Source organism: Egretta garzetta, unplaced genomic scaffold (genome assembly GCF_000687185.1).
Source record: "Egretta garzetta isolate BGI_Z169 unplaced genomic scaffold, ASM68718v1 scaffold197, whole genome shotgun sequence".
Taxonomy (NCBI): Eukaryota; Metazoa; Chordata; class Aves; order Pelecaniformes; family Ardeidae; genus Egretta; species Egretta garzetta.
In genome coordinates this window covers 3,837,202-3,850,044 of record NW_009260274.1, presented here as the reverse complement: position 1 = coordinate 3,850,044, position 12,843 = coordinate 3,837,202, and the positions used below count along the sequence as shown (strand labels likewise).

Sequence of the window (12,843 nt, the reverse complement as noted above, 5' to 3'; positions counted from 1 at the left end):
AAGCAATTTTCCAGAACAGAAAAGGTGGTGAAGGAATCAAAACCGTGCGCTCAGGTATATTACCCAACAGAACAACAAAAAAGTGCTGGGCTTTAAATTGCACTAACAATCTGGAAAGGATTTTCTGACTGGGGCTATGTTAAGTGTTAATAGTGAAACCTGGGTACTTTTTCCTTTGATCTCTCCTCGAGCTCATATAGAATAATAGGATCAAAATAAAATGCCATTTATATGAACACCTTGTTCTTTTGATCTTGGCAGAAAAAACTCTGTCTGCAGCTACAACTTTGCAAACAGTGCATCTGCTCCTTTTAGTTGGACCTTCTAATTTATCATAACTTTTAATAAATGGCGTCACGGCCAATTTTTTGTGTAGTTCATGAACTTAGTTGTAATTTTTGCCCTAAGAGTCTTTAACTACATTTTCAGAAGGACTGAGAATAAGGTAAGCGGGACCTGTAAACTGGTGCCTTATGGTTGTGCATATGGATGTTGGATATATGATGTAAACATTTGTATGCCACTACATGTCAAAATACTGCGTTAGTTGTGCTTTGACCACTTGGGCAAAACTGTTAAATTTGTGTACTCTGAATGAGAAGGAATATATGGTTATTGGGTTAATTGTGGTTATCGTAGGTGCTAGGTTTTGGATCCCTACCTTTTCCATCAGGAAGGTGATGTACCCTGTGATGTCTGGGTGGGAACCAAGCCTTCCTCTTCATTGCCCACCTCTGCAGGAAAGACTGTAGAAGTATTACAGCTGGTACTTATGGATTCCCTTTGCCTTTATGTAGGGATCTACAGGACAGATGAACATGAGTACCTTTCAGCTCTTTATTCCCCAGGGTTGATGGTCAGGAGTGTTTCTTTGGAAGTCATTACTGCCAGCGCTTAAAGTAAAGCCTCTTCTTTGTGCTCTTTCAAATCTCTTACTAAGTTTCTTCTCCACCAAAGGCTTTGCCTGCATGGTAACAGCTGAGCTGCGTTTGTGATGATTGATGGTGTCTCATTGTCGTAACCTCCAAGAGTAGCTGAGATGGGCACGAAGCACTGTGCCAAATGAAAGCAAATCAACCAAAGTCCTGCAGTTCACCACTGTCAGAACTGCTGCTGTCCAGGAAGGGGGATTAGCGAGTCTGGAGAAATGCTAGCTAGGAGAGATCTAGTGGCCAAGCGGTAGCTTGGGTGTCGAGTGTCTCAAGCTTTACGTCCCACTGTAATTTATATTTAGCTATTAAGCTTATTAGATAGGAACAGTCAGCTTGTTCTACGCCATATGCAAGGAACACCGCTGTGTAAGTGCTGGGTAAGTGTTTAGGCTCTTGCTGAAATGGCTGCGGTCGAGGTTGCCGCGCATGAGCTATCCTCCAGCAAGTTTTGTTGCAGCCTTAGTTGGATCTCTGTAGCCCGTCATGCGGCGGGAGTATTCCTGAGAGCCGTAAGCGTGGCTGTAACCTATAACCCTGTTCTTGTAAAGCAGTACGGTATAATTCATTATGTGCAATAAAGAGACTTTCCTCTAACCAAGCTAGTTTGAGCACCAGAAGCGGTGCGGACATGTTTCTGTGGTACTGCTCTGGGATTAATGCATCCTGCTGAGATCAGGTATCCGTGCTAATGCAGCCACGCTGCCTCCAGTCCTTCTGCTAATTAGTACCGAGCTGCTGTAAGAAAGTTTGATGTGATTGTCTAAAAGGGCGGTATCTGTCCAACTCTTAATTTTAGCAGAATATGCATCCCCGTTCATCTTTACCCAGTTCTCATTTCATATGTCTGTATGGAGCCAATGGTCCCAGAACTCAGACCTACCTTTTGCATCAATTAAAGGAGGAATGCGGGATTCTTCGGACAAGGAGCTAAAGTGAAAGAGCTACAAAGATTCGTAGGTTTTCTCCTTAAAATAAAAATGTGATTGCCCTAGTTCTGTGGTTAGCATGAAACAAATAGGCTCTGTCATGAAGTCAGTGGGGTACAAGTTAATACAAGGTAGTAAAGGAATAAAAATAAAGTAAAACAGCAAAGTCCACAGTCTTTTATGACAAAAACAGTATGATCCTGTTGCAGGCTAAGGCCCTGCTGCAAATAGTATTTTCTGATGCCTGGATAAGTCCAATTTACATATATACAAAGTGTATGAATAAAGCTGTAAAAGTCTGCTTAGTCTTTTACTCTTTTTTTTTTTTTTTTTTTTTTTCCTTGAAAGTAATTTGCTATTGTTTGAGCTTTCAGCTTTCACTGGTTTTGTTCCCAAAACCCCAAAAGGAAGAGAAAATAACAAAAGTCCATAAAGGCAAAAGGGATATGTTCTCATTTCAGTTCACAGAATTTCCTGCCTTTAAACAATACAAATATATGCCCTTAGGTTTCTAACATGCTGGAAGGATACCGAATCCTTGAAACAGATCAAATTAAAAGCAAGTCCACTATAGCAACAGCCAGTTTACCAGCACATCCAATAGATCTCAACAAGAATTCACGGGGTTTTAACAATGTTGCCAAGCCTTACAAAATCCTAAACTGCTGACTCCATAAATGAATAAATGCTCAAAATCAGCAAGCAAATTCTAGGCTGAATTGGGCCCAAATAAAATCTGATGCTTAATAATTGTTCCCTACTCATTACAGGCTCAGTTTAAAACAATTATTTCATAGAACTTTGAGATGCATCCACAAGCGGAACGGGCATGGCCATTTGCTATGTAAAACCTCTTAAAGTACCCGACTTCCCTTAATTATGGCTCTGTGTTCAAGAGACGGAACGTGTTGCTCCCAGCACGTGGGGTTGAAGGGCGCGAAGAGCACGGGGGCAGCGGGCAGGAGCTGACACCAGACAGAGCAGGGCAGGTCGGGGAACCGGTGTCCTGAGAAGTGGTGGCTTGGACTTACAGAATCATAGAATCGTTTAGGTTGGAAAAGCCCTTTAAGGTCATCAAGCCCAACCGTTCCCCTAACCCTGCCATCCCACCACTCAACCCTGTCCCTAAGCACCTCGTCTGCCTGGCTTTTAAATACTTCCAGGGATGGGGACTCAACCCCTTCCCTGGGCAGCCCCTTCCAGTGCCTGACAGCCTTTTCGGTGAAGAAATTTTGCCTAATGTCCAACCTAACCCTGCCCTGGCACAACTTGAGGCCGTTTCCCCTCAAACTTAGGAGGAAGGAAAAAACTGAAGAAACTTCTCCTTGGTGTTATGAAATACTTTTATTTTGGTTTTATCACTTGCCTTTAAATTCTCATGTGCTGGCCTTTCTTTCGCCTTTTTGACCTATTTCAGTAGAAACCTCAAAGCACCATACTGAGAGCAGCACTGCTTACCATGATCGTTTGGGGCGTATCTATACGAACAACGTACAGAGTTGTAGAAGCAAAGCAATGGGCTGAACAGTCATGGTCAAGCCCTTTGCACCTCCAAGGTTTCTGATTTTTTTTTTTAATTATTTTTTTTTAACCAATATATTTAGTGCAGTAACGTTCAAGATGACCGTGTCCCGCTATAGACTGGGTGTTAGTTCAAGCTGTTCCCATGTCTGCATCTCCTTATGGGGTAAGTACCGTCCTTCCTGCTGTCCTCGTGCAGATGTGTCACCATTCTGGTGACTGCCAGCTCATAGCCTACAAGGATGTTGATAAAAAAGCGTATTTATCATCTTGTTTTACAGTCTTTAATATCATAGGTAGCTCAGTGATGGACCATGTGTCTGTTCCAGGGATTTGGCAGTGCAGGCTTCCTGAGGAGCCCCCGTGATGTGCTAGCGCGGCTTTCTGGTACCTGGATGCTGAAGGGCAGATTCTCAGTGATCTTAAATCAGCGTCGCTGTCATCCTGATTTATACCAGAAAAAGGGAGTCCGAGGTTTTTCGGGGTTTTTTTCCCCCTCTAACAACACTGCTACTACTAGCAATAACCTTTTTAGAGCTTTCTGTCAAAACTTGATCCTTTTAGGGCAAGAGCACTTACTGCCATTCTGGTTCTAGAGATGGAGAGGGACTTTTGGTGTTTGGACAATGAGACACTGACCCACCAGCAAAGTTGGGATTAAAACTCGGAGTTTCTTCTAAACCACACTGCCTGGCTGAGATACAAATGCGTATGCGTTTCAACTCCAGTTGTAGTGCAGAAAACGTGCAAATAAATCTCGTATAGTAACGCATTTTCAGGTGGGGGTCAGAGCCTCTGTATTACCCCAGGGTCCTGGGGCTGGAGGCAGTTGACTGGACCATCCAGTCTGAACGCCCTGCGGCTGAGATAACTCTACAAAAGCCCTGCGCTTGTCTTATTGCTTGGATATTCTATCGATGACAAAATGTGGTTTAGATTTTTGTGTGCATGCAATTATTTTTAATTCATTTCTCTAGCTTTTCCAGATAAAGCTTTCTTCAGTTAAACCTTCAAGTGAAAGTAGGCTTCATTGCTTATTTATTTCTTGGGGTAACTGGGAAAGTGTTAAATAATTAAGGTGAAATATGTGTTTTTCCTGAGAAACACACAGAAGTTTGCATTTGCGCAGTCGAGTGAATTATCAAAACCAGATGTCAGCAAGTGGAACATTTTACATAAATTTATTAAAATCATTATTTACCTGTAAGTTATAAGAAGGGCTTAGTTGCACTAGTTTGTTGCCAATATGTACTGCCAATAATCTGCCAAAAAGCAGCTTGCTGGCAGAATCACTGAAATGGTTAGCTTATGCTTGTACAGAACATTACAACCCCGAGTCAAATGAAAACCTACTATAAACGGACTCTTTGATGGTGGATTCGCTGGAATATGTTATTGATATATGGTATACAGTTTATATGGATTATGTATACTGTGCAAGGAGTATGGGTATCTATTAAGGGTAACTCGATACGTAATCGGTTAGGACAGTTATTGTTTTCAGTGTTTGCTATGAATAAGATCACACGGCGACTGTTCAGCTTTTAAAACGCAGACTATTCACGTGCAGCCCAAAGCCCTAGCATACTATTTGTTCAATTAATACAGAAAGGCTATTGAAAATGTAAAATATCTGATATCTATACGGAGTAATTTTAAAGGCAACTTTTCTTCTAGGAACAATTTATACATTACATAAACTTATATTTTTCATCCAAGTATCATTTCGAGAATAGCAAGCTTAAATATTGGAGGCCATAGGGAAACATAATATTACGATAATGTTCTTTGGTGCGGTTTGGAAGGTTTTAGGAAACATTTGGAAGTATTTTTCTCATAAAGTCACTTAACTATTGAAGTGTTATGATAGCACTCCCTTCTGCATTGCGTATGTTACAAACCAGCCTGTTTAAAGGGGACATCCATCCTATATATCCTGATTAGAAGATTTTCCACAAAACAGGAAATTATATGTTACAGGATCCTGGTATTAGTTTTAAATAAAAAAAAAAAAAAAAAAAAGACAGGATGATTTAAGGTGTGATATCAGTTTTCAAACACCCATTTCCCGTTCTGTTTAGCAAGAAGAGATACTGTATTGTTTGGAGCTATATGTGACAGTCGCAGTTTCTAAATAAGCACTCGAGAGCTGAGCTGTTTTTTTTCTGTTGAAGTAAGCACTAATAAACATGACCAATCCTTTAGGATCCTAAAGAACCTTAAAAACCTTGCAATTCTCAGAAGCCTCGGTTTTTTTCCCCATAGTGTAATTCATTCTTTTGAACTTCTGCAGAAGCAGAACTTAAGTCAACAATTTCTAAGTTTCTGGCAGTTCTTATCAAGGTGACTCTTAGGGCTCCAGAAGGGTATCTGTCACCTTGCAGTGTTGCTGTAGCAGATCTTACACAGTCAGGATGTTTAATTACAGAGAAAATTACTTTTTTTTACCTGAACTATCAATTAATTCATGTTTTCATATCTTGCACAAAATAATGCATATTTTCATCTGTGTTATAAAATACGTATTGTTCAATGCCATCTTTCTGAGGAGTTTTTAAATTATCACCATTCCATTTGTTGAGAATGATGTTCTTGGAAATTACAGCTGGACAGATTCTTGCATTTAGTGTTAAAGGATTTCAGGGAATTGAATATGTGAACTCAGAAATAATATATTTAGGGTCAAACTCCGTCTCTCTTGAAGTGAGAGAGAGCTTTGCCTTTGACTTCAGTGGGGCCAGAGTCTCCTTTCCAGTATTAAAATGCAGAGTAACCACTATTTGATTTTTTTTTTGCTGACCTGAAGCACTTAAAATATTGTTGAAGTAATTTGTCAGGAGTAAATATGTAACAAAATGGAATCATCCCACAAGTACATGATCAGGCTAGGCATGTTTTTGGTTGAAATGATGTCCGACGAGAACAGCGGCACAGAGGACTCAAAACCAGGAAAGCTTAGACTTTTAGGGATATATTTGTTTTGGAGTAGTTTCACCTGCCTTTGCTCCTGTTTTGCATAGTTTCACTGCAGGATGTGTTTTGGAAGGTGGTACCTTTCCATGTATTTTGGGGAATAAGGAGTGAAGAACACTTTAATTAAAATCCTGGTCATCCAGGATGTGGGCTTTACGGTGCATCTTCAGTTATGTTAGAAATTCAAACGTAATATTGATGGGAAAGAGATTGGTTTGACCATCCTCCCTATATCGAGGTACAGATTCAGCATCTTAGAGAGTAAACTTACAAGAGTGTTATCGAATCAGAGTGACACTAGATCCGAAAGAAAAGTGTAAATGCTAAGTAAAAGTGAGAACTTTTGGCAGTATCAAATATGAATGCTAAATATTTTTGTTCAGAAATTATTTGGAAAAATGAAGTTACGATTTGAGGAATCAGAATGATCCTGTTTCTTTTCTGCTCTTTGCTCTTGACATCTCTCCTCTCCTGCCTGTCTCGTCTTCCTTCCCCACTCCAAGAGACCAGGTTACCGCTTGAGCCAAAACCAGCTGCTTGTGGTGGATCTGGATCCAGCCTCTCTTCTCCAGGAGCATCTCAGCATCACACCTCTGGAGTGAGAAGGGTTCTTGCGTTCAGATAATTTGTTGCCAAGACAGCAGAGTTTTGGCTTATTTGTCAGAAGGAAGTTGTCTTCATCCTTGGTCTCAGTGATAGTTAAAACTTGACTGGACGAGGCTCTGAGCAAACTGGTCCAACTGGATGGGCTCTGAGCAGAAGGTCAGACCAGAGACCTTCCGACCTCAGTGATTCCTGGAGTCTATTCCGTATCTCTCCTGTGTTGTAGAAGAGAGATGATGATGATGACAGCAGGAAATGATCACATCTCAAATAATATTTCCGTACTTCTATATCTTGCAGCTCACAAACAGGGAAATCTACTTATTCTACCCAGGAAAATATATGTTCTACTGTGGGAAGACAAGCTCAGCCGCAGACCTTGTATTTTCTTTTGCCGTGCCCTTCCCAGTGCTTAATCTTGGCTCTGTTCAGTTTTCTTTCTGTTCTCTCTCTTTGCTCCTAATCCTTGTCCATGCTTATAAGCCCCTAATATTTATATGGCATTATCTGTGTTAGAGATTACTGCTGACAAGTAATCTCTTCCCTCTTCTGAATGAAGAATTACAACCATTGCTAAAGATCAGAAAGTGAAATTAGATCCCTGAAAGTATGTGACAACTTCAATAAACCCTAATATCAAATTCCCTAAGTATTGGGAATCTTCTTTGGAGCTTTTAGGTTTGAACTGGAGCGTAGCTTTGGGACACCTGACCACGCTCAGCAACAATTTTTTTGCTGTAGAGCAAAATGTGGCAGGAGTTGCAGAGAAACAAAAATCAAGAAAAAAAATCACTGAACTGAAGCTAGTCACCTAGTTTTGTCATTTGTTGCAATCTTTTGAGAAGTAGGTGAATATAAATGCATCAGTTTTACTGCTATCAGGTGATTGGTAACATGAAATATAAAAATATAAATGTATAAGTTTATATATACATATAAAAACCCAAGTATATACTAATGTAATTGCTGTCTGTTCCAGTTTGGCCTCCAAAGAACTGCTTTCATGACCTGTTTTTTTTTTTTTTTTGGCCCCCATAGAACACAGTGGACAAAATTCTGACTTAAAAAAACTCAGAGATATCCACGCGGCTTTGGTATTTGTACAGTGCTTGGCCAGTAATACGTGTGCGTGGTTGTGTTGGTTTGCACTCATTTGTAGTAACGGGGGGAACAAATTCAGCACGGGAACAGGATAAATTCAGGGAAGCAGAAAGAAATTGCAAAAGTGTATTTTTCCCGTCATTGCAAATCATAAAAATGAATGTCACAACAGTTACAAGCCAAATGGACTCCAGGTATCCGAATCACAGAAGCTCTGCACGAGCCTCGCTAGTGGTTTAGGTCACAGAAATGATACTAAAAATATTACAGTGAGCAAAGAGACTTTTGTGATCCTGTTTAAAGAGAGACAAAGGAAATTCTCCGACAGTGAGCTTGTTAGATGCGAAGTTACGCCGTGACGGTGCGTCGGTGACGAAGGAAACGTGGCAGCTCTAAAATGTGTGTGCTCCAGCTCCAAGGCCTGGGGAAGGTTTCCAATAATCTGATCACGACTATCTCCTTTTATCATTTTTAAACTTTTTAATGGCAATGGAATTAAAAAAAAAAAAAAGTCCATGGCACTTTCGGAACTGTCTTTAACTTTGCTTCCACATGTAACTGCAGTTACAGAAGGGCCAGTTTTTATGGTTTTATGAATTCAACTTCTCAATTAGTTTTTTTTTAGCTCGTATCCATTCTTAGAAATTATTCTTGCTTGTCGACAACTCATACTCAAACCAGTACACGACACACAGAACTTGCCTGTATAATTTGCTCTAACCTAAACCAGCACTCCAGTTAGTCTCTGTAATGTGGTTTCTGTTCATTGAGAGGTGACATCGTGGCCCTTCCATCCTTTTTTTTGTTGTCTTTTTTAATAAAATGGTACACAAAGTGACTCTTGGTGCTATGGAAAAGAAACCAGTTCCCATAAGGAATTCTTCGTTAGGGTAAGCAAAGTGCTGTGAATGAACACGTGCGATGTAACACGGCAACGTGTTATGAAGGAGCTGGGGAAAGCACACGTCTGCTTCAGGGAAAAGGACATGGGTTTCCTCAGAGCGGGGTTTCATGGCATAAATGAAGAGAAAACAGATAATATATAGAGTGGGGAGTTAAAAAAAAATTGTTGCTGAAAATGGCAAATTTTTAAATTGAAACTCTGACTTTTAGTGTAAGGAATTTTCATTATATATGAACGTAGTTTAATTTTTAACCCATCTTTTTAATTACATATCCATACCCAGTGTGCAAAAAGGGAAAGGTTGCAAGGGTTAATCTTTTAAAAAAGTTCTCATAAAGTTTTAAAATTGACTATTAAATGTGCCAGAGAGCCTCAAAAATCTGAAAAAATAAAAGAAAAATAAATTTGAAAGTTTTGAAAATAAGTCGTGATACTAAAATTAGATATGTAAGTCTCTTGAGTTCGTTCTGAACTTTCAGTGTTTAAATATGAGTTATGCATAAAAGAAAAACATTTTCCTTTTTTTTTTTTTTTTTAATTATAAAGGACAGTACCTTGAGGCATCTATTGAAAGTGTTAATATTTGTATGCCTTGGTGATAATTTTTTTCTGGCAAGTTTCACGTGGACAAGATTTGACTGCCATAGATTAATAATAACAATAAAATCCTTCTCCCTATTAAAAATAGAATGCTATGGCATTTTTCTTCTGTGACTAGTGTGTGTCCTAACTAAGGTTGAGAAAAATGATGCCTCCTTCTCGACAACTAAATCCTACCTATCTGCTGCAGCAGCTCTCTAGCTTGTTTTTTAGAATCACAGAATCATAGAATGGTTTGGGTTGGAAAGGACCTTTAGAGGGCATCCAACCCCTCTGCCATGAGCAGGGACATCTTCAACCAGATCAGGTTGCTCAGAGCCCCGTCCACCCTGACCTTGAATGTTTCCAGGGGTGGGGCCTCCACCGCCTCTCTGGGCAACCTGGCCCCTTGTTTTGCCATCCTCAGCATAATTTTTTTTTTCCTTGTATCTGGTCTTTTAAGCCTATGTCTGCTCCTGGCCCAGCTCTGCTATTCCATAACCAACCTCTCTGAGGTTGTATCTTCTGAAATTTGGACAAGGATTTAAAAAACTCTGATGATCTTTGTGGGAGCAGGTACTAGCTCCAACTAAAACACTGGAGCACATGTTTTTTCTCCAGGTTATAAACTTCTGGATGGTGATGTAGAAGTCCTGCAAGCTCTTGATGTTTATAAATGACTGAGATCTGGGCAGGTGCTGGGTCTCTTGGAAGGTTGCAGAAAAGAAGAATTAATGTGAGTCTGGAAGAGGAAAAATAGAATAGCTGGAGCAAAAATGTTCTGGAGAAAATGTAAACGCAAAAAATGTGCTAACTAGACATTGTCTTTCTCCAGCATGCTTTTGGGAAATGCACGTGAACAGGTTTAGAAGGTTTTGTGTTGTTATTAGTTTATTTTCAGGTCATTTATTTAAGTGTCATAAAGAACATTAGCTAGTGGTTAGGGACTCCAATATCCATTATATCATTCCAATCATGTGGACAAGTTTATACTACATATGATTTACAACGGTCTTTCTGCAGTTAAAATTGTTATATTCAGGTACAAGGTTTCATACATGGTTGTATTGAGCAAAATCCACGTGGCTGAGTGCAGAGACGTCTTCCAATCAAAGTCCTAAAAATTAATGCCTTTACACGAAGGCTGTGGGTTGCAGGGAAAGCTGTTTATGGCTCTCTGCCTACACCCTTTATCATGTCTCCGCTGTTGTTAGTAAAATATACAGAACTACTTTATGCCAAAACAATGGAATTTAATGCAGATAACTTGTTCCAAAGTTAACCATTAAATAAATCTTTTTTTTTTTTTAAACTGTTAAGTGAAACAGTGTCCTAAAACTTATAAAAATTGTCAAGATGATGAATACTGTGTGTGTAATACAAGTAAATACCATGGAATTGATTGCACACACACGTCTTAAATAAAGGATATTAATTAGTTTATTCCAGAGAGAGATCGGTGAAGTTTTATCTAATATTATTAGAAATTCTGCAATGACGGATCGGATTTATAGGGGCTGAAAACGAAGAAGAAAACCTCTTCAGAACTGGAAATGGTGCATTGAGTGGATGATTGGCCAGGAGATTAAAGGCAGGCGGGGGGATGCAGCCTGCCTAGGTAGTCCGACCTCTCACATGTCAAGCAATTCTTCTTAATGGCGATGATTTTTCAGAATCTGTTAGTTAAATTTGGTGTGGTAAATCAGTCCTCTCAATCCAGTCACAGGCGTGGTGGTTTAGAGCACATCCCTTAACCTGTTCCTCCTTCAGCTTTTCCCATGCCTAAATATATACAAGTATATCCTCATGGGTATGTGGCCTTACTTCAGAGGAGCCACCACCAGCCGGTTCTAGGTCTATAACTCGGCTTAGACCATCAAAATGCCGACTTCGCTGTTAAGTGCATATATGTATGGAACTTAGCCACACTGAATTTATACTTTTATGCTCTGAGAATCTGAGGGTGGCTAAGTCACTGAGACGGGAATGGTTTAACTCAGGTTCATTTGGGAACCTGTCTTGTTTATAACATGGGTAATGGATTTGGATGAGGCAGTTGAATGTGATTGGACTTTTCCTGATTGTATCTACAGAGAAGCTCCAACGAGTGATGGAGAGCAGTGGAAAAAAGGTACACCTCGTAGGTGATTTGGGCAGTGGCTTGAAAATGTAGATAAACATGAAAATCCTATGCCAGGGGACAGCAAGCCAAATCAAAGAATACACATTGTGTGGAGTACTTACGCAGAGTACTGACTTAGGAAAGGAGATTTAGGGGGTTGAAGAAAAATCCTCGGAGCAATTAGTCAAAAGTACAACTGCAGTTAAGCTCACTGTGTGTGCATGTGTGTGTATTTTGGTAGTAATTGTGAAGAAAAGGGGTCTTTTTGCATTTAAGGTGCTCCCTTGCAGGGTAAAGTGGATGATTCCGGCATACAGGAATATTTGTTTTGACAAAGAGGGAAGGGAGTGGTTTGTTCACAGCCCAGAACCAAGCTGTGGTGGAATAAAAGTCTGGAAAACTGTGGAGGAGGTTTATAAAGTGGAGCAAGCGTTGGCTTTGGTAAACAGTGCAATAAACAGGCTATAGTGTGTAAACATTTGGAAATTAAAAGGAAATGGAAAATTTAAATGTCTCTACTTATCTGGGAGAGCCATAATCACACTGAAAGGCCTGTAAGTAAATAATAATTGGGTAAATTAACTTGAGGTACAGGCAGGCGTTTAGAGTGAGGATCCCATGGTGTCCATGGATGTAGTCCTCTTCGCGTTAATTTAGAAGAGTCATATTTGAATGAAGGAGCTTCGCTCAAGTGTTTCCTGGGCAAGGACTGTAATTCATCACTACTTTAAATCAAATAGTAAAACTAGATCTGCATAAAATGTTACATTTCATGTATTAGAAAAACGAGTTCAGTGGCCTCGGTATAACTGTGCAAATGCATCCTGCTGTTGGGAAGGGTTTTCTGCAGCGTGGAAAAACGTCTGAACGTCAGATGGAAGAGCCAGGGGCATCTGATATTGACTGTGGTGCCTCAGGAAGGTCATGAGGAGCCCTGCCTCAGTTTCCCCTTCATAGTGTTCATTACTCACACCTGTGAAGAAACAAGGGGGTAGTTGCCTTTATCCTGTGAATGGACATGCAACTCATTCCTGTCCTCCTAGGTGGGTTTTTTGTTTTTCTAAGTTGTGATGGATTCTTTCAGTTGGTCATTATAGAAATCAGGCAAGGATTGTTGGGTAAGCAGACCCACTTCCATGTCATGGTACGTGTTTAGCCCATGTCATTAGGCCACAAACAACC

At 40.0% G+C, this 12,843-nt stretch overlaps 1 protein-coding gene across 1 annotated transcript in view; it reads left to right on the top strand.

Annotated features, from left to right (window-relative positions):
- The window catches only part of GTDC1 (glycosyltransferase like domain containing 1), a 180,801-nt gene that overhangs the window by 130,144 nt on the left and 37,814 nt on the right, over positions 1–12,843 (top strand). The gene's annotated exons all lie outside the window — the stretch shown is intronic.